At 35.3% G+C, this 21,537-nt stretch overlaps 1 pseudogene; it reads left to right on the top strand.

The window, feature by feature from the left end:
* The first annotated feature begins 16 nt into the window (after positions 1–16).
* LOC118837820 lies at positions 17–19,827 on the top strand (annotated as a pseudogene).
* The last annotated feature ends 1,710 nt before the right edge of the window (positions 19,828–21,537 follow it).

The raw sequence follows: 21,537 nt of genomic DNA, 5'->3' as shown, positions 1-21,537 counted from the left end.
AAAGATTTACGGGAAGATGTGGACAAAACCTGCACAAAATGAGGATAGGTGGTGAGTTAGATAGAGTACCCACATTGATGATATACATTCATGAAAGCATGCATCAGTACCTCACCTAAAGCCTGAAATATAGCAGTTAGTCAATAAATAGATAATTTATCAGTATATTAAAATTCAGGTGAAGACAATACATCTGACAGCAGAACCCTATTATATTGTACCTCTGTAGATATCTCAATTCACCTATGCCTTATGTCAAAATATGGAGATGTTTGAAACGAAATACTTTTGTGAATAACATGGGTTTCAATTCTATTATAAGGGGGATTTACTGTGCTTTTAATAGTAATGAATTTATATGCAACTTGTTAACTTTTAAAGTAAGAATCTTTGTTTATGACAATAATATCTTCTCTGAATTTATTCAATCACACATGTGTTGTATTTTCACTGCTCTGTGGGCACAAGGTATCATTACAGTTAATTTAACTTGATGTAAAGTCTCAAGATGTTGCTAATGCAGCTATTTCCTTTTGTCCTTTTCATAAATTAATCAACTGGATTTTGTTATGACTTAAGAATAATGCTGCCTATTAAATGCCTTTGGTGTCTGTCAATGGATACTTGCCTCTATTTGGTTTTTGGGATCATGATGATTGCATTTCTTGTGTTCACCTTATTTTAAAGTCAGAGTATGCCTACATCATGATGAAATCTTCATTGTGCCTATGACGACAAACAACTGGTTCTTTTGGTGGGTACACAGTGCATTAACTAGTTATTATGAAATTAGGTGTTACCTCCAATATCACATAATTGTTTTGGGGAAAATGAATGAATGGACTCAGCTTACTTTCCTGTAACTATGTATGAGTGATGTGAAAACCACAATCTATTGATCCTAATCATTCCCTACTTAGCAGCCTTACTATGGAGGCCAAAAAAAAAATTAATAGTCTATGATGGAAAATTAGATTTATTATTTAAAAGGTAATATTCAAAGACCTGATAGAATATACCTAATAATGGCACTTTATGGTTTACAAAGCACTTTCTATACCCTTCTTTCAGGTAGCTAATGCCAGTATTATTATTATCACTGTGTAGATAAGGAGATTAAGGTTTAGAGAGATTAATTGACATGTCTATAATTGTCAGATGTGGGATTCAAACCCAGTTTCTCTGAAATCAAGTATTGTACTCATTTCTGTTTGCTTCACCTTGTGTATCTAGTGATAAGAAGTATTTTGTTCCATCCAAACAAATTTTATTTATCTTTGTTATAAAAACTTTTTTTCCAACAAATTGATCCTTGTGACTAGTGATAAAAACAAACAAAACCAAAACCAAACAACTATTGTGTCTATATAGTTAATGTGGCAATTATACTTTTTATTTCATTCATTATCTAGCATATTTACCATAACAATTATCAGAAACATATCCTCAAGCACACAACTGCCTTACTCTTTGGCTTGGCATATCACACTACATTTCCAGTTCCCTAAGAAAATTCAGGCCCTTGGCTACTATACGTGAAAAAAAAACCATGCAAATTACAATATCATAGAAGAAAGGCAACCTGACATGATATTCCGAGAAAGCTAGCCTTGGAGTGAGGAAGAAATGAGATCAAGTCCTAAGTTTGAAATATACTCTCTTTGTGACCCTAGGCAAGCAATTTAACTTTTCAGTGTCTCTTTGACATTGTAAGTCACTCCACCATTACTGATACGCATTGACAAATAGAATTTCCTCATCACGATTCCCTTATACCAATGAAATGACATGTACTGTTACACACATACGGGGGTTGGGGGAGACACACAGGCATAGAAAGAAAGATATGGATAGACATAAAGACACAAAGAAACAGAAAGAAATGAAACCTGAAACAGAAATGGAGACATAAACAGAAAGAAACAAAGGAGAGATATGCTAAATGATATAGTGGATTGACTTGGAGTCAAGAAGAGCTGAGTCTGAATCACCTGTCTCATAAAGTTGTTGTGAGAATGAAAAATGTATATAAAATGCTATGTCAATATCAACTATATGTATTTATACACACATATGTATATATAGATGTATAGATGTAGATGTATGTATATATGTATAAGTGGGTATATATGTGTGTGTGCATTTACACAAATACACAACACACACATTTCTCTTTTCTTCTTTTTTCATGAGAAGAGAGAGATAGTTTCAACTTCCTGCACCAAGATTAGTGGCGTCCTAGGAAGTGATGAAGGAAAGATTCTTAAAAGGGATTGATGTATGACAACTGGATAGTGGATGGGTAAACTTGTGCAAATTAGCAGTCTCTAACATTTGGGCAAGATGGTGCCAAAAGGGCCTAGTGAAGATAGCTAAAAAGCTGATTCCTGAGAGTTTTAGGATGCATGAAGACCTGTAACTGCAGGCAAGTAGCATAAAGTACACAGTTTGCCATTTCAATAAGGAGGAGCTATTTTCAGGGGAACCACAAAGGACTATGTTTCCTTAGTGGGGTCACAAGTACCTAATGCTCAAGAAATCTTGTGTGGCTCCCTATTGTTTCTCAGATGAAACATAAATTCAGCAGCCTAACATTTAACACCTTTCTCCATCTGGTTTTCGTTTACCTTTCCAATCTTGGCTCATGTTATATCTTCCAACATAATTCCCAGAGTATTCAAACTGACTTACTAGTCATTATCAAACATTATATTCTCTCCCATCTCCTGTCCTGAGGCAATCAAGTTGTATTGTAGATAGAGCACTGGACCTGGAGTTAGGAAGAACTGAGGTCAAATGAGGCCTCAGATACTAGCTGTGTGACCCTGGGTTCATCATTTAACCTCTGTTTACCTCAATTTTTTCAACTGTAAAATGGAAATATTAATAGCACCTATCTACTAGGGTTGCTAAGAATCAAATCAACTGAGGTGATATTTGTTAAAGTGCTTAGTACAGTGCCTGACACATAATAAGCACTTAATTAATACTTCCTCCCTCCATTCTTCCTTTTTTCCTTCCTTCTTTCCTTTTTTCCTTCCTTCTTTCCTTCCTTCCTTCCTTCCTTCCTTCCTTCCTTCCTTCCTTCCTTCCTTCCTTCCTTCCTTCCCTCTTTTCTTTCTTCCTTACTTCCTTCTACATGGGTAATCAGACCCTATGTCTTGAAATCACCTCTCAGAATCTATAACTCTCTTCAAAGTACAGTTTATCTACAATTTCCCAAGTGAGATATATGTTTATTTTCTTTCTGACACACCCCACCATGTTAGTTCTTTCACTCTCAGGAAATATTATGCATTTTTAATGTAAATTTCTGCAACTTACAGTTGTCACTAGTTACCGGGTTGGGGGGTGGGGCGGGAAGGAAGTGTGCGCAGAAGTTAAGTGATTTCATGCAAGCAATATGTTTCTGAGGTGGGATTTGAGCCCAGTATTTTCAGAGTTTTAGCCACAGTGCCATGTTGCTTCTGCTCTCATTTTATTTAAATTTATCTTGTTTCCCTAATCAGAATGTAAAATCTTTAAGGGAAGGGTCTATTTTTCATATTTTTCCATAACCTCCCCATGAATAATTCAAACAGCCTAGTAAGTATTCAAAAATAATTGTCATTTGACTGATTTAATGTTAGAAGGATCTATAGCACAGTGTCTAGCACTTTGTTAAGTGCTTAATAAATGCTCTGTATATCTATTACTTTCTCGAATGTGGTTTTTTAAAATAATTTTGGGGGAAATTCAATAAAAAAATCTTACTTTCAAAAATGCAAGTCAATAGAAAATATGATGAGAGAAATTTGCTTTACATTGACTTTTTCACAAATATTTTATATTGAGACATAGTCTAAAAATAAGTCCAATATTTGCAACATTTTTTCCAATTAATAGAATTATTTTAGTTAAAATTGATTGCTTTAGAAATTTAAAATATCACATTGTCAATCATCCTCTTCTCCTAGATACTCTCTCTTTCTACATTTTCATGATTTTGCCCCCTTGGTTCTCCTCTTATCTGTCTTGACTACTCCTCAATCTCCTTTGCTGGATCTTTGTACATGTAACATCCTCTAACCATGAGTATCCCACAAAGATTTGTCTTTGACCCTTTTATCTCTCTATAAACACAGTCCTGCATGGTGATTTCATCACCTCCATAGATTCAATTATCAATTCTATGTACTTGCTTCCTAAATCTATCCTGATATCACATAACCATCTACCTATTAAAAATTTCTGTCTCATAGAAATCTCAAACTCAGCATGTCCCAAACAGAATTCATGGTCCTTCCTCCCAAACCTTACCTCGTCCCAACTTTCCAATTACTGTTTTGGAACCAGTATCCTCTCTGACACTCTAGCTAGCAACTTGACATCATCCTTGTTTCCTCACTCACCCTACATAGCCAGTCTCTGGTCAAGTTTTATTCTTTCTACCTTGACCACTTCTTGTGTAGATCGCCTTTTCTCCACTCTCACAACCACCACTTGTATTCAGGCCCTCATTACGTCATATACCACTATTGAAATGGAATTCCCATTGGTTTCCCTGCTTCTGATATTTCCCCAATCCAATTCATCCTCCACAAAGCAATCAAAGTTATCTTCCTAAAGCATAGTTCTGACAATGTCAAATCTACTCTGCCAGTCCTACCTACTCAATGAATTCCAGTGGCTCCCTATGATATCCCTATAGTATCTAAATAAAATCATTTTTTTGAATTTTCAAACTTTTTGTAGCTTGACCTCTACCTTTCCAAATTTATTTGACTTTATCCCCCTCCCCCCATGTCTTTTACAATTTAGCAACACTTATTTTTCTTTCACAATTTAACAACACTGTTATTTTTGCTATTTCCCCCACACCCCATAGCTCTTTATTTCCTGACTGTGACTTCTCACTAGCAGTTCCTCAAGCCAGGAGTGTTCTCCTACCCTGTACCTATTGGCCACCTATAAGAATCAGTTAAAATCGTATCTTCTGAAAAAAGGCCATTCCCAATCCTTACACTCCCGAATCAATCAATTTATCAATAAACACTTATTAAACACCTGTGTGCCAGGCACTGTGCTAAACACTAATAGTGCCTTCTCTTTGGGATGATTTTTTTTTTATTTACATGGTACTGTATATACTTTTTATGTACATAGTTTTTTTGCCTGGTTTCCTCCATTAGAAAGTGAACTTCTTGAAGGCAATGACGATGTTTTCGCCTTTCTTATATTTCCACTCTTTAGTATGGTACCTGGCACATTAGTAAATGTTTAGTGACTCTTGTTGATTAGATTTGAAAATTAGATATATTTAAACAATATTCACTAAATTATCCTGAGGACTCTTTGGCAAGTCTAATTTGTCATTCTGATCATGGTTAATATTTTCACCAAAAATATTTTAAACAAGCTGACATGAAAATATATGATGAGGCATTTCTCCTCTTATAATTGCTGTCATATTCTAGAGTTTTTGGTTTTTAGTTATCAGTATAATTTTTGCTTTTCTCAAAATGAAATAAAAGGTGGACAAGAGGTTGATAATACTTGAAAAAGAAATCCAACAACCTTCTTAAGCAAGAGTATTTTTAGATGGGTACTGTAGTGAACAAAATATTTCTGGTGGTAGATATAGTCAAGGAGGTCTCAAAATCTCACTGTGACCAATGAGAAAATCCATAGATTCACATTTACTTGTACAAATGAATAATTTTGAAACACACCTTCCAGAAAAAGGAGTTCTGTTTTGGAATAAAATCTGGTTGTGATTCACAATATTGTAGTTTTAGACATAGAATGAAACTCAGAGGTTGTTCTGGGCTGGGCCTAGTCAGGTCACTATACTGGTGGTTTAGGTTTATTTGATATCAGAACAAAATGACATTCATAGTAAAGAATGGAAGATTTACTTACCCATAGCAGGAGGATATTCAACAAGGAAGGACCTTAATCTCAAGTTGATTCAACTGAGTGGAGTTCCTTTGCCTGAATTACCCACTAAACATAACCCTCTCTGAGAGGAAGGAAAAGGCCTTCCCTGCATGTTAGATGAACAAAAAGTTATGTCAACAGCATGAGCCTATGGCAGTCTAAGCCAGTCAAGTCTCAAAGGTAGTCTGAATATACTTTAAGGATAAAAAAGTAGCCCAATTTACAAAGGACTAGTGGTTAGGATATTGTACCTACAATTTTAGTCATCTAATCCAAATCTTTTATTTTACAGATGATAAAAATGAGGCCTCAGATAAAGGAAGTGAGTTTGCCCAAGGTTGGATATGAATAAATCAATTAACCTCTCTGAGCTTCAATTTCATCATCTCTAAAATGGAATACTAATATATTGACTAAATACCTCACAGGGTTAATTTGAGGAAAACATTTTTAAGCTGTAAAATCTGAAATATTTAAACTATAAAAATGAATCATTATACAATGGCAGAGTATACAGATAACTACATTATGATTGGAAGAGCACTGAAAAAATCATCTTATAAAAATATTTTCTCCTTTCAACCAGACTGAAAATCCTATCATTAAAGCCATGCTTTCAGAGTTATACATTATAGCTCTTAAAGGGGTTAGACAATTAATGAGTCACAGAATAAGAAGTAAGGTACTGAAGAAGCTAGTATAGAGTGCCAGGCCTAGAGTCTAGAAGACTCATCTTCCTGAGTTCAAAACTAGCCTCTGACACTTGCTAGCTGTGTGACACTGGGCAAGTCACTTAAATACTGTTTGCCTCAGTTTCTATATCTGTTAAATTACCTGGAGAAGGAAATACAAACCACTTCATTATTTTTGCCAGGAAAACCCTAAATGGTCATGACAAGTCTGATTTGGCTAAAACAATTCAACAACACCAACAATAAAAAAGAAGACAAATTATTATAAGTGTGAGAATGGTAGTAGAGTAGCTGAACACCTTGTGTAGAGGGCTACCCAGACCATATAGCTTCTTGAAGTTGGCAATTTATCCTAGGTTTCCCTAAGAGATATATAGAAATATTACTAATGTTGGTATTTATGAGGATCATTGGTGATACAAATCACACGGAATAAGGAGGACCAAGGTATTATGGTTTAGGTCCCTGAGTATGAAGAACAGTGGTCTGAAGGTGAGCACAGGTGTAGAAAATAAGATCCTTGCAAAGAGGTAGTGCTTATACATCAGTGTGTTATGACTGGGAAAATTGTGACTGGAGTTTTAGCCTAAGAGGTGTGGTGCTTCTTGGTTCAATAATAAGAGAGGGCATGAACTTGGGGCAGGTAGGACTGGGATGTGTTTGTATTAGCTCCCTATTAATACTAGAAATTGGGAAGACATTATTAATCAAATTTGGATTTCTACACTCCTTTGAACTGACAAGTTTCTGAATTTTTTATAGTCTCCAAACAGAAAGTTAGAATTGCCAGGGGGCAAAAGAGGACCTAGATCTTGGCAGGGAATGATACTACCATCATGGCTGGGAATAAGGCTTCCCAGCAGGTTGTTGCTATTTCCACCAGTAATAATCTGCAGAAAGAACTACTTGATTTAAATTTATGCTGTGGTGTGAATAACGTTAGCTTTTAATTTCAGCAAGTTTTGATAAGAACAAGGTGTAAAGAAAGAAAGAAAACCTTGAGTACAAGAAACTGGGTAGAAGAAAGCTCCAAAGAGGGGGAACACATCTATGAAGAAAGATAAGACTGGGAGGTGCAGCTAAGATGGCTGAGTAATGGCAAGGACACTCTTGAGTTCTACAAACTCCTCCAAATGTTTGTAAATGATTTGAGCAGCAAAACCCACAAAAGAGGTAGTGAAACAATTTTCCAGACCAAGACAACTTAGAAGCTCAGCAGGAAAGGTCTGTTGCACCAGGGTGAGAGAAGAGTGAAGTTCAGGACAGGCCACACTAGCACAAGACCTAGCCCCAGCAAACCAGGAGCAGGCATCCAAGTGATTGAATCAGCAGCAGCAGTGACAGTTTCCAGACCTCTCAGGCTACAGACAGAAGGGAATTGGGTGACAGGTCAGAGATGTACAGGCATCCCTTTGCTTGAACCAGGGCCAGGACTTTGTTGTATTGCCTATACTTGACTCTGGGCCACAGTCCTGGATCTTAGTCACAGTGTGAAGAGGAGTACTAACACAGCAGAGCTTGCAGGCACAGGTGAGCAGGGACCCTGGTCACAGTTCCAAGGCTGAAATGAATGCTTGTGATTGTTCACAAACTGGTGCACAGTACAGGAGAATAGTAAACACACCTCTCCTTAGATCATACCACCTTGGAAGAGCCAAAAACTTACAGGTAGGTCCCTAGAATTACCTCTGAAAACAGCTGCAAAAAAACTGATGGCTGAGACAGTGCACCCTCCACCCTGGAAGCAAAGCCCTACTTTAGCGTACAGTTAAAAGTGAAGAAATAAGCTGGAAAATGAGCAAACAACAGGAAAAAAATGCTGAATGTAGAAACTTACTATGGTAACGAGGAAGATCAAAAATGTACTCAGAAGGCAACAAAGTCAAAATTATTGCATTTAAAGTTTCAAAGAAAAATATTAATTTGTCTCAGGCCATGGAAGAGCTCAAAAAGAATTTTAAAAATCAAATGAGAGAGAAAGAGTAAAAATTGGGAGTAGAAATGAGAGTGATGTAAGAACATCATGAAATGTGAGTCAACAGCTTGGTAAAGGAGGCACAAAAAATACTGAAGAAAATAACACTGTGAAAAACAGAACAAGCCAAATGGTTAATGAAACACAGCTATCCTCAGAAAAGAACGCCTTAAAAATGAGAATTGGCCAAATAGAAAAGGAGGTACAAAACTTACTGAAGAAAAAAAAAAATCCTTGAAAGTTACAATTGGGCAAGTGGAAGCTAAGGACTTTACGAGATATCAAGAAGCAATCAAATGAAACAAATGAATAAAAAGACAGAGGAAAATGTGAAATATCGCATTAGATAAACAACTGACCTGGAAAATAGATCCAGGCAAGATAATTTAAGAATTATTTGACTACCTGAAAGTCATAATCAAAGAAAGGACCTTGACATCATCTTTCATGCAATTATCAAGGAAAACTGCTCATATACTAGAACCAGAGACTAAAATGGAAATAGAAAGAATTTGTCAATTACCTCCTGAAAGAGATTCCAAAATGCAAAGTTCCAGGAATATTATAGACAAATCTCATACCTCCCAGATGAAGGAGATAATATTGCAAGCAGCCAAAAAAGAAACAAGGAAAGAGAGAGGTAGAATGGGATAAACTATCTGACATAAAAGTGTCCTGAAAGATTTTACAGTGGAGGGGGAAATGGGGAAAGTGGGGAGGGGAGCACATGAACCTTATTCTCATTGGAATTGGCTCAAATAGGGAATAATATACACTCTCAGTTGGTTGTATAAATCTCTCTTACCATACAGAAACATAGGAAGGGAAAGGGATAAGTGAAGGAGAACTGATAGAAGGGAGGGAAGTTTGGGGGAGGTAAAAGTCAGAAGCAAAAAATTTTAATAATGGGCAATATAAAAGGAGAATGAGAGTAAGATAAACAGGGGGGAAATAGGATGGAGAGAAATACATAGTCGGTAATCATTATTGTGAAAAATTTTCTTATGGTAATTTTCTTTGAACCAGACTTGAGTTCTCAAACACATAGAAAAAGAAATCAAATTTGTAGAAAAAGAAACATTCTTCAGTTGATAAATTGTCAAAGCATATAAACAGGCCGTTTTTCAGACAAAGTAAGCAGTTGCTTTAATTTGCATTTCTGTTATCAATAGTGATTTAGAGAATTTTTTTTCATATGGCTGTATATGTAGTTTGATTACTTTACTTGCCTTCTTGGGGGGGGGGAGGAGAAGGAGGGATAGAAACTAGAACTCAAAATATTAAAAAATGTTAAAATTGGTTTTTTTAGATATAATTGGGAAAAATAAAATATTAAATAAGGAAAAAAAAGTTAGCATCATTTTTAAATATTATTTTTTTTTACTATTTTACTTAAGGTTAGCCCTGGTCTTCAGAAAACTTAAACTACAAAAAATATTGACCCAAGTACAATTCTAACAGGAATGAGCCTCGATCACATATTCAGTCAGCACAATCTTACCTGAAACCCCTCAGAAAACTACAATATAGTTGTATGTGGTTCTTCAAGGTCTACCTGGCAAATTAGCAGTGCAAGTGTTTCAACAATTCAGATAGCAGCTGCTGTGGGGGTGAAAAACCAATATGAGCCCAACAACAAGAATGCTGCAAGCTCAGGTTCTTTGATCTGCACTACTAAGGAAAGCAACATTAAGGGGTTAACAATCTTACTTTAATCCAACATACAAATATCATTCACTCAGGGGGAAAAGCCAGCACCCTGAGCTTCAGAGCAAATACAAACAGAACAAATAAACACATATCAACAGACAGATTTGTCTGACAAAATCACAACATACAGTTAGAGAAAAGCATCAACATGAAAGCCGGGGAGCTCATAACAATGGCTGGCCTAGAGTCACACACCACTCTTGTTGTGGCTCAGAGCTCAAAAAGGGAAAAACAACTTCTGGGTTTATATATCTTGTTCAAAGGTGAGTCACACGTGAGACTCACCCACATGACCTAAAATAGTCATAAAAATGCTGTTTAACAGCCTCTGATGTCACAAACATGTCACTGAAACCCATGTAAAGTAGGCTTTCCCTTGAGGCAAAGAAGTAATCAAGGACTCCTAATTTAATCAAGGAAACAAAGGCCAAATTCTTCAAGGGCACTTGGTTGAATAAGTGCTAAGAGTGCCCATTTTGATTCTCAATACAACAAGTAGAATGGGAAATACATTATGATTATTTTCCAGAATCTTTGGTGACACATTATTCAGGTTGAGGTATTTTTACTACATAGCTAGATCTGAAAGCAACTTACAAGAGCAAAGGAAAGGAAATTAATAGAAAATTTGATTATGATTACTCATTTCTTAAAATTTCCTAATTAGTTCAATTGTTAAATCAGTTGTGAAGTAGCAGATAAGGATCAATAAAGCTAATAAAGATACTAAAAATGGGTCAATATCCTTTGAATGGTTAAAATGTGAATAAGCAATATAATTTATAGAAAAAATCTTAAGTATGTTAAATTTTAAAACACTGATTCCATCAAACATTTTAAAAGAAGAGAATGGATTTATGTGTAGCATGTATTAAAATGTTACACATTTTCCAAGATATTTCCAAATTATGTAGACAATAAAATGCTTTAAACATTTCCAAAAGTAGACTTAGCCTCATTAAGTCAAAAATAATTTCAATAAAGATATTCTACTTTATAGACCAATTTATAGTCACTTTCCTTATAGAACTTTGGAGGCAGGTTTTAACTCTAACACCTCACAATAATGTCAGACAGTAACTTGGGCAAGTTTCCAAGTTTACTTGTAACTAAATTTGTTTTATTCAAAAAGCATCTTGAGATACCCCCTACACACACACATACACCCTCTTCCTCCAAACTAACTTAGTTGTTTTAATCAAGTTGTTAAAAGTAGAGACTAAAACAATTGCGTACAACAAATACAAAAGTTCATTTTTTTTGTCTATTCTATTCTTTGGAGTGGGGTAGAGGGAAAGATTGAGTTTTTAATTTTCATATCTTATGTGAAATCTTACAATCGCATATCATAACTATAGGGTCTAGTGGCCAAATCTTTTATAATAATGAAGTTTTGCTGGGGAAACTTCTTGGCAACATTACGAGTCCCTAAAAATACTGCCTTCTGAGTGGACCCATACTAAAAGGGACCTAGTTTATGAAAAGGTCTAATTAATGTAATCCAGTAACAACAACAGCAGCAGCAACAACAAAAATAACAACAATGATGATGATAATAATAATAAGATAAAAACAATAACAAGGTTGTTATCTGAGAGAGCATTCATTTTTTTTTCTTAATTCTTCAGAGAATTAATGAAATCTCTGAACCATTCAGCAAATATTGTTCTTTATATTTAGCAGGTTGAGAAACATAGTGAAAATGTGACTTTTTCCAAGGTCAAAGAGTGACTCAGGGAACCTGGATGACATGCAGGACTTCTGTCTCCATGTCTAGTCTTTGCTCAACCCACATTGTACTCAGTGAGATTTTAATCATATTGTTTGTCTCCAATTTTATTTAAAAACAACTTTATAATGATTTCAATAAATTTTTAAACAAATTAAACATTTAACAAACTTTGAATTTGAATGATTTAAAAACTCATTACAATAAGCATAGCCTTACTATAAAAACTGTCTGAAGTACACATTAATGAATGATTAAAGAGGAGAAAAAAGGACCGTTTGGAGCTAGTAGGACTTATGTTCTAGCTAATTGAAAACAAATCCATTCTTTAGTTCTGCCAAAGATCAGTTTCTTTCATTTAGAGCTTCAAAATGAAAAAAAGAGGACCTGCAATATAGTCTCTCTTTTATCATCTTTTCCCATACTAAGCATAAATGCTTGTATATGAGCTACCGAATGATTTTTTTTCCATTAAAAAATACTTCACTATCCAAAGCAGCTTTGGGCCAAACAATAATGTTATTTTTTTCTTTTTCTTTCCGGGAATTGAGAACAAAATATTGCTTTCCCCATGGTATATTTTACATTGAAGGTAAAATTTACGTCCCTCTCCCTACACACCATTTGAACATCTTTATCCACCAACTAGCATACTGGTTTGGGAACGATCTGAATACTAGAACTCCTTATGGTATATTTTTAAATCTATTTGTATAGGCATGATTTTATTCATATGTCCTTGTATCTGTACTCTTCTTTTTTGCTTTTCTGTATGGTATGTAATGAAACAGTAGTAAAAGAACCTAGTTTATAGTGATTTACTCATCAGATTACCCTAACTGATCCTTCATGAAGCACACAACTAGGTTACTAATGATCTTACCAATTCTTTTGTTTTAGGAATGGTTAGTTACATAGTATTAACTTGATAGTTTACATCTTAATTGAAAAATTATAGAAGAATGACTAGCAACTAAGGTATAGAAGAAATGTGTTTTGCCATTATTAGTTTTAGAACTTAGTCATCATTTCAATTCTTTAAGCCCAGTTTCCTCTTCTTTAAAATGAGAGAGATAAATCATATCCCCTCTACATTCCTTCTCAGATCTATGAGGAAACTCCTTCTACTAATTCAGGTTTTCAACCTATAGTTGTAGATGGTTATCTATATCACTGAGAAGTAAAATCATTTGCTCAGGACATGTAGTCAGTATGTTTAAGGGCACAAGTAGAGCCCAAGTATTCCTGGTCAGTTCTCTGTTTGCTACATCTCACTGTTATAAATCTGCCCTAGGTTTCAGTTCAAGTTCAGAAAAGTTTGCTAATTCAGCTGAGAGTCCTGAAACAAATAAATCTCCTAAGTGAAGGAAGAAGGCATCCTTAATCAAAATAACAAAGGTCTTGAGAGTCTGGGTCACCTATATAGCTGAGTACATAGATGTCCACAAACACACACAAACACACACACACACACACACACTCACACACCTTATAGAATGATTTTTATATTTTCAAGAGGAAAGGGGGTAGGGTTCATATAAGGAGCTAAATCTGGTCATGAGACCTCAAGTGCCCCTGATAATATAAGCAAGAAAACCCAATTCATTCTGGCTGTTTTACCCTTCATGATCTAATCCACCATAAATATTAATGAAAGAGGCAAGAATTTTCAGTAGTTATAGCTAACCTAAGCTACATCTGTGTACAAGGACCCATACAACTAATCTGGGAGTAATTACTTCAAGAAGAGGAATGCAATGGCAGTCTAAGATTGTTGGGGGCCATGTCTCTTACTGGCTGTGTGCCCTTTTGACAGAGAAGAGAGTATTACTTTTGATATTAACATTATTCCTGTCGCCACCCAGGTATTCTATGTTCTCTTCTGGAAGCTACATTCAGATTGTTCTTTATTAACTTAATAGAACATAGAAGTTAGAATTGCTTCAGTATAGGATAATTAAGAAAACCAAAGTGAAACCATGATACTCATACTCATACCTTAAAAATAGAAATGTATTATTGGATATTTAGATCATATAAAATATTTGAATATACTTTCTATTTATAAATCCAATCAATAAGCTTTTAGTAAGTGCCTCCTATGTGCCAGGTACTGAACTATGCCAAAAGAATACAAAGAAAAAAGGAGAGGGGAGGAGAACAAACAAATATAACTCCTGCTCTCAAGGAGGTCATATTCTGTGTACAAATAAGCTATATAGAGGAAAACTGGAGAAAACCAATAGAAGGAAGACATTAGCATTAAGTAGGTTCAAGAAAAGTATCTTGTAGAAGGTAGGATTTTAGCTGCCACTAAAAGGTAATTAAATATACACACACACACACACACACACACACACACACACACACATATATATATATATATATATATAGAACAAGTGTTAAAACTTCAAAGTTTAAATGTTATATTCATTAGTAATAACTGTTATTTTATTATTCTTCCATTTGAATATTCTTGATTATTCATCCACCATATAAATGATAGGTTGTATCATCATAGTCATCATCATCATCATACTCTTGTAGATGTTACCTTGTCCATTTCCCATGCTTCTGGCTATTCCCTACTTGTTTCAGCATAGAATAAGTTGCTGGTATAGTAGAGTAATTAAATATAACTGGCATCTTATTATTACACTAAATGGCTTCAAGCAGCCCTTAAGTTATCAGTACAGAGAATATCTCTACACATCCAGTTATATGAATCCTGTTTGACTCCAATTTCTCTTCCTTACAGCAGTGCTAAACTGTCTCTTCCCGGAGAGTTATGCAGCATGTTTCTTCTCCCAGCTGTTATTAAATCTTACCTTCAGGGCCATTGCTTTAGACTAGAGTATTTTGCAAAGTAGTATGCTAAGATGGTCAGACACACTCATTCTGTGTACCTACAAATAAAACAGAATTGATTTAAATAGTTAAATCTTTCTTTCCCAGACTCTTAAAAAGAGGATCCCACAGTAAATGTCATGTATCAGTGTCTATTGCTGTTTGAATGTTATTGTTGTTGATGTTCATACCTCATTCACAAAGAGGACCAAGGACATTGTGAGGGTGATTTCTTGACTTGCACGTGAATTGGATTTAAGTGAGACAGACCTGTGCAAAGTCAAGCCTCACTCTTTCCTCTGGTGTCATGGAAATTCTTTGGCAAGACATAAGGTGACAGGTGACAGCTCAGGATAGAGTGGGTGACCTTGAACTTTCTAAATAAAGGTCTTTCTCAGTCCTCAGTTTGTTTGAGGCAATGCTCTTTCAGTGACTAAGGGCTAAGTAAGAATTTACTATTATAAAAATGTCAGTTTGGGAGGGGAGGTCCCTCCAAGTTTCTGGCCAGAACCCAAAGCAGTTGCTATTTACACTAGTTCTAAGCCATCAAAACTTAAACCATGAGCCATAGAGGCTTGTTGTTGGTGAGTCACTTCAAACTCTTTGTGACCCTACTTGGGGTTTTCTTGGAAAGGATACTAGAGTGGTTTTTCAGTTTTGCTTCCCCAGCTCATTTTACAGATGAGGCAATGGAGGGAAATAGGCTTAATTGACTTGCCCAGAGTCACATAACTAGTAATTTTCTAAGGTTGCATCATGAACTCACAAAGATGGGTCTTCCTGATTATAAGCCCATTGCTCTATACATTGCACCACAAAGTGTCACACAGATACTCCATAGAGGTTTGGGCTAGGGATTACTTTTGGCCATTCAATGAAAGCCAGAGTGGTTTGAGTTTAAAGGCATAGTCAAGTAGCTCCATTCAAAACAAAATGGACTGGTCCAGAAAATAATTGGACTTCTATAAAAACTACTTTTTGATGGATTATTTAAAGATGCATAGTAATAGAATCTTTGAAAAGATATTAATTTTCATAATGTGTGAAAATCAACAAATTCACATCTATCAGCATTCTGAAGAGCTGAGTTGATCATTGAGGATTTCTAAGGGGTAAAGATACAGGGAGATAATAATGGGAATTTCGTTTGGATTTCTGAAAACTTTTCTTATGCAACACTCTCTTTTATACATTTCAAAATGGACATGAACTGGTATCACAATAGTTACAACTTTATAATACTTAAATCATCACTCAAGTTAGTCTTAAGAAAATAACAAATTAACAGTAGTACAAGTGGTGATAAATGTGTTATAAACAAAACAATTGGTTAACTCTTTTCTTCCTTTCTTATGGATACTTAGGTATTTGCTACATAGATATCATTATCTCTCCCCCATAAATAAATCACTATAGAATCTTTACTATAGCTGCTATTATTGGACATATTTTCATGTTAACTTGATTCCTTAGCTTTTCTGGTAATCTATGTGAGACATCATCTAACAGGATGCCATATCATGATGTGTGTGTTTCTTTCTAAAAAAAAAAAATCTGCATTAGTTCTAGTAATCAATTACGGTTAAGGCTCCAATACATCTGATTCACAGGTTTCCTGGGATTGCAGAGAATCTTAGTATTTTTTCCCCATTTTATGTTTTTCAGTTGCATATGGGAGAAAATTGGTTTTAAAAAAACATGCTTTGGTGAAAGGGGAGAAAAAGAAAGAGAGAGAGAGAGAGGGAGAGAGAATGTCAAGTACTTATTATGTAGTATACATTGTGCTAAGCTAAGCATTGGTCTTATGACTAAAAGCAAACAAGATAGTCTCTGCCCTCAAGGAAGTCACATTCTAATGAGCAAATATATAAAAAACATATAAAGGAGAATTCTGGGAAGTCAAAAAACATGTAAAGTGATCATAAGACTATTATTTTTGCATTTTGGTTGGAAAGTCAATAGGTGTAACAAATAATTTTTCACATTTTTCATGGTTGTGGATTATCTTCCCGTGATTTCTTACACAAATGGGATCTGTATTCGAAAATCCCCTACTCCCAAGCCATCTTACAGATGAATGAACTATCCTGCTGGTAAACCCTGTGGAGTTCTTGTTTTATTATTTAACAGCTTCTGAATTTTCCATCATTTTTTTTTCATCAAACCAGTCTTGGTGTTTGTGAGTGTTGTGACCAAGATGAGGCCAGCTACCACACCGATGGTAAATTCTTCAACTTGAAAAGGCTACAATCCAAGATCAAAGCGGAGTGAGTGTTGGTGAATAATTTTCTGTTTGCAGATGATTGTGCACTCAGTGTAGACTTTGAAGCTGAGATGCAACAAAAGTATAGATCAATTCTCTGCTGCTTGTGTTAAGTTTGGCCTCACAATTAACACCAAGAAAGTAATGCTGATCTATCAGCCAGCACCACCACAACATCCATATGTGGAAGGATTGGTTACAGCAAATGGAGAAGTTGTAAATGCTGTGGGTAAGTTCACTTACCTTGGTAGTGTACTTCCCAAGGATGTACACACTGATAATGAGGTTGATGGACACATTGCCAGAACTAGCTCAGTGTTTGTGGAGGCTCCAAAGGAAAGTGTGGCAAAGATAAGGACTACCAAACTGAAGGTCTATAGATCCATTGTGCTGACCTTATTGTTGTATGCCTGTGAAACCTGGACAGTCTACTAGCACCATGAATCACTTCCATTTGAATTGTCTTAGGAAGATTCTGAAGATCACTTGGCAGCATAAATTACCAGATGCTGAGGTCCTTTCTCAAACTAAACTGGCTAGTGTTCAAATTCTGCTTCAGAGAGCACACCTCCAATGGACTGGCCACATTGTTCAAATGTAAAACTTATGTTTGCCCAAAAAACTGTTTTATGGAGAAATCAAAAAGGGCAAGTGTTCACATGGTGGTCAAAAGAAATGATACAAGGACACTCTCAAGGTCTCTCTTAAGAGCTTTGGAATTAATTCTGTGACATGGGAGACATTGGCACAGGAACGCTTAGAATGGCATGCCCACATTAAAGAACGTGCTGTGCTCTATGAGCAAAGCAGAATTGAAATAGCTCAATGGAAATGCAGGGTGTATAAATTTAGAGAATGCACCCCAAATGTTCACATGGACTATTTGTGCCCAACCTGTGGTAGAGCATTCTGAGCTCTTATTGGTCTGATCAGCCACAGTCAGACAGACTGAAACTTAACTCTGGCATAGTGATGTCATTTTGGTCCTCTTTGAGAATGAAGTACAACAATCAACCAATCAACCCCCAAGCCAAGTCAACTGTCTTTGTCTCCCACAGCCTACAACTGGGTGAGAGATATTTGAAAGACAACACAAAAGTTTATATTGTTATCATCACAGTGAACAAGAAGAAGCAACAGGAAAGAAATACCACCCATTGGTTCACTTGTAGCAACTACAGATATTTATCTAGTACTTGAAGGTTTACAAAACTCTTTATATAGGATCTTCACAACTGATTTGGGGGTTGTTTTTATTATTATTTGCATTTACAGAAGCAATAAGAGCAGGCTGTTGGGGAAGTGAAAGGCTGATGATAAATTTTTAATATATATGTATATGTATATATATATATACATATATATATTTGTTGATTATAAATCTGTAATATGTGTGTGTGTGTGTGTGTGTGTGTGTGTGTGTGTGTATAAATCAAGTTGGATGGATCATTTCTGAAAAATTCTTTGGATGATTTTGCAAAATAGGTGCTTTTAGAAAAGTACAAGGATTTAGGGAATCTGCATTTGATAGATGACTTCCTCATCATCTGTATAATCTTCTACTTCTTTGCCTTTGCCTTCATGGTTATGATCTAGAACTACCTGCATCCTTTCCCCGTGTTTGAGTCAATCCTTGCTTTTTATGCCATAACTTATTTTATCATGAGGAGGGTCATGATGTTCTTTAGCTCAGAAAAGGAGAAGAGTACTTTTTTTTCTTATCACCCATAGAACAGATCTATCATGGATAGATCCTGATGATGTTAAGCAGTTCTCTTCTAATCTTCAATAATTTGATTATAAGTACACCCTGAACCTGACATTCATCAGGGTTAAAAAAAAAAAACAAGCAGCTGAGGGAGGTGGAGCTTACTAAGTCCATCACTCATTTTTTTTTTTTTATTTTACAACACTGAGATGCTGGTGATGGAAATAGATGAATCTGAGATCTCCAGGCTATAGGATAGCCTTGACATTGAGAAAAAAGACAAGTTAACATTTCCAAAAATAACTGCCTTTGATGCTGGAATCATGGAATCCACATACACATTCACATACATGTGTACATACAAACACACACACACACAACCCAAGATAAAAATTACTCAAAATGCCAAAAACTAAAAGAAATAGAATATTGTTTAAAATGTCTCATATTTAGTCATGAAATCCTACTCCCTCTGGGTCCATAGAATTTCCTAATATGGAACCAAGAGTAAAGAACTCATTATAGATGAGGACATTGAGCCTAAGAGAGGATGTCACCTATTTGAGGCAAGATTCAAACCCAGGTATTCCTGATGCCAAGTTAAATGCTCTATTCACTATACAACATGTCACACAATGAAAGAAAATGGAAGATAATAAACATTTTCCAATGTGGTAGAATATAGCCCCATTGAACTACAATTCATAATTATTGGCTCAAATTAATATCTTCATTCACCATTTTCTCCCTTATTCCCCTCCTCTCCTTTTATTCTTCTTCATCCTTACAAAAATAATATTGAACTGTGTCTACTTTTTATTTTTTTTCTAATGAAGTGATTATCTCTCATGCTTTTGAAGAATGTATTTGCCATTTTGCTGCTTATGTGTATCAACTTCCTAAGAAGAAGCTCATGTTCTCAAGATATATTCATATTTTTCTATAACCTTGTCCTGAAGGTGCACACTCAATGACCATCTTTAAATTATTGCAACAAAATACTTTTGGCATGGTATTATCAAATCTCAATGAATAAGGCTGAAGATGGATGTCACTTGCCTCACATTTTATTCTCTTCTGTAATGGAAAGCTTCTAGTGAATCTTTATATAAGATTTTATTATGAGTTCCATTTTACACTATGAAATGCCACAATTTTAATGATTTTTGTAGCTTACCTTTTCTGTTTTGGGTTCATTATTCAAGTGATGGGGCACAATGTGTCTATCATGCTCTTCCAAAAATCTAAGAAAATTCATACAACGTGCTACCATGGCACCTGCCTTTCCCAATTCTTGACCACCAGTGAATAATAATCGATGACCTTTATTTTAACTCTGCTTATACATTTTGTTTGGTGAAATTCTCCCAATTACAGAGGCTTTCACAGGAATATCACAGTCCTGACATTTCTAGGGAACTTGATGATTTTTGCAATACTTTCTTTCTCTTGAAGAAAAAAAAAATCTGTATACAAACCCACACAATATGAATACCTCTTTGTGTTGTGATTTTATTTTTTTAAACTTATTTTTAAGACTCTTCTGTCATTTCTAGCTAGGAAAAAAAAAACTGGAAAAGCATCCATCTATTTCTTTCACAGTGCAATATCAAGTATTTTATCAGGAAGATGTGAAGCATATCCAAATTTAAAGTCAAGGACAAGGGCACTGATTCAAAGGACCTGCATTTGTTGCTAGAGGCTATGCCATCATTTGCAGCAGCACCTTCCCTCTGTGTTTATTGCCATGCACTTAAGTTGTATTCCCATCATGAGCAAACAGCCTTCCAGTCCATTGATTTCAAAACTGGATCTGAACACCTACATTCAGCAAAGATAATCACTGGAACCAAACTGGCTACTCCCAGAGAATATATCTCCACCCATAGTGAAACATCAAAAAGAAAATGGCTCAGAGCATATTTGGAATTACTTTAAAATGGGAGTAAGTAAAGAAAGAGAAAACTTTTTTATCAAAAATTCATGTAAGACAATCTTAAATATAATGAATCCTGAAGTTTCTCAATGATATATTCAATGTATTTTGATGAAAGGAATTGAAAATTTTGCCTTCAGCATGTCCTGCAATTGCAGCTATATACAAGCATGTATAGATGGTGGATAGAGAACTGCACCTGCAGTTAGGAAGACTCCCATTACTGAGGTGAAATCTAACCTCAGATACTTACTAGCTATTTGATCCTGGGCAAGTCATTTAACTCTATTTTCCTCATCTGTAAAATGAACTGGAGGAAGCGCAAATTACTCTAATATCTTTGCCAAGAAAACCCCCAAATGTAGTTGTAGTCAAATATTACTGAAAAATGACTGAAAAAATATAAATGTCCTACTTTCCATCAATACGCTGCATTCCAAAAGCTTATTTTCTATTAAAATGTAAACTATCTGAGGTCAATGACCTTTTGAACTTCTTTTAGGATCTTCTCAACTGATGTTAATAGTTTGTGAATTGAACTGAATCAAACCCATCTTTTCTTCCCAAATTATATTTTTCCTTAAGCATTTCATTCCTTATAGTAGTACTGCCATTTTCTCAGTTTCTTGTGCTCTGAAGCCTGGACTCTTTTTATTAAGATCAATTAAAAAATTGTTAAGCACCTGATATATCCAAGATATTGTATTATTTACTAGAGACAAGAACATGGAACAATAAATAGTATCTTATCTGAAGCA

This window comes from Trichosurus vulpecula, chromosome 1, assembly GCF_011100635.1.
Source record: "Trichosurus vulpecula isolate mTriVul1 chromosome 1, mTriVul1.pri, whole genome shotgun sequence".
In the NCBI taxonomy this organism is placed as follows: Eukaryota; Metazoa; Chordata; class Mammalia; order Diprotodontia; family Phalangeridae; genus Trichosurus; species Trichosurus vulpecula.
This window is presented reverse-complemented; position numbering and strand designations above follow the sequence as displayed.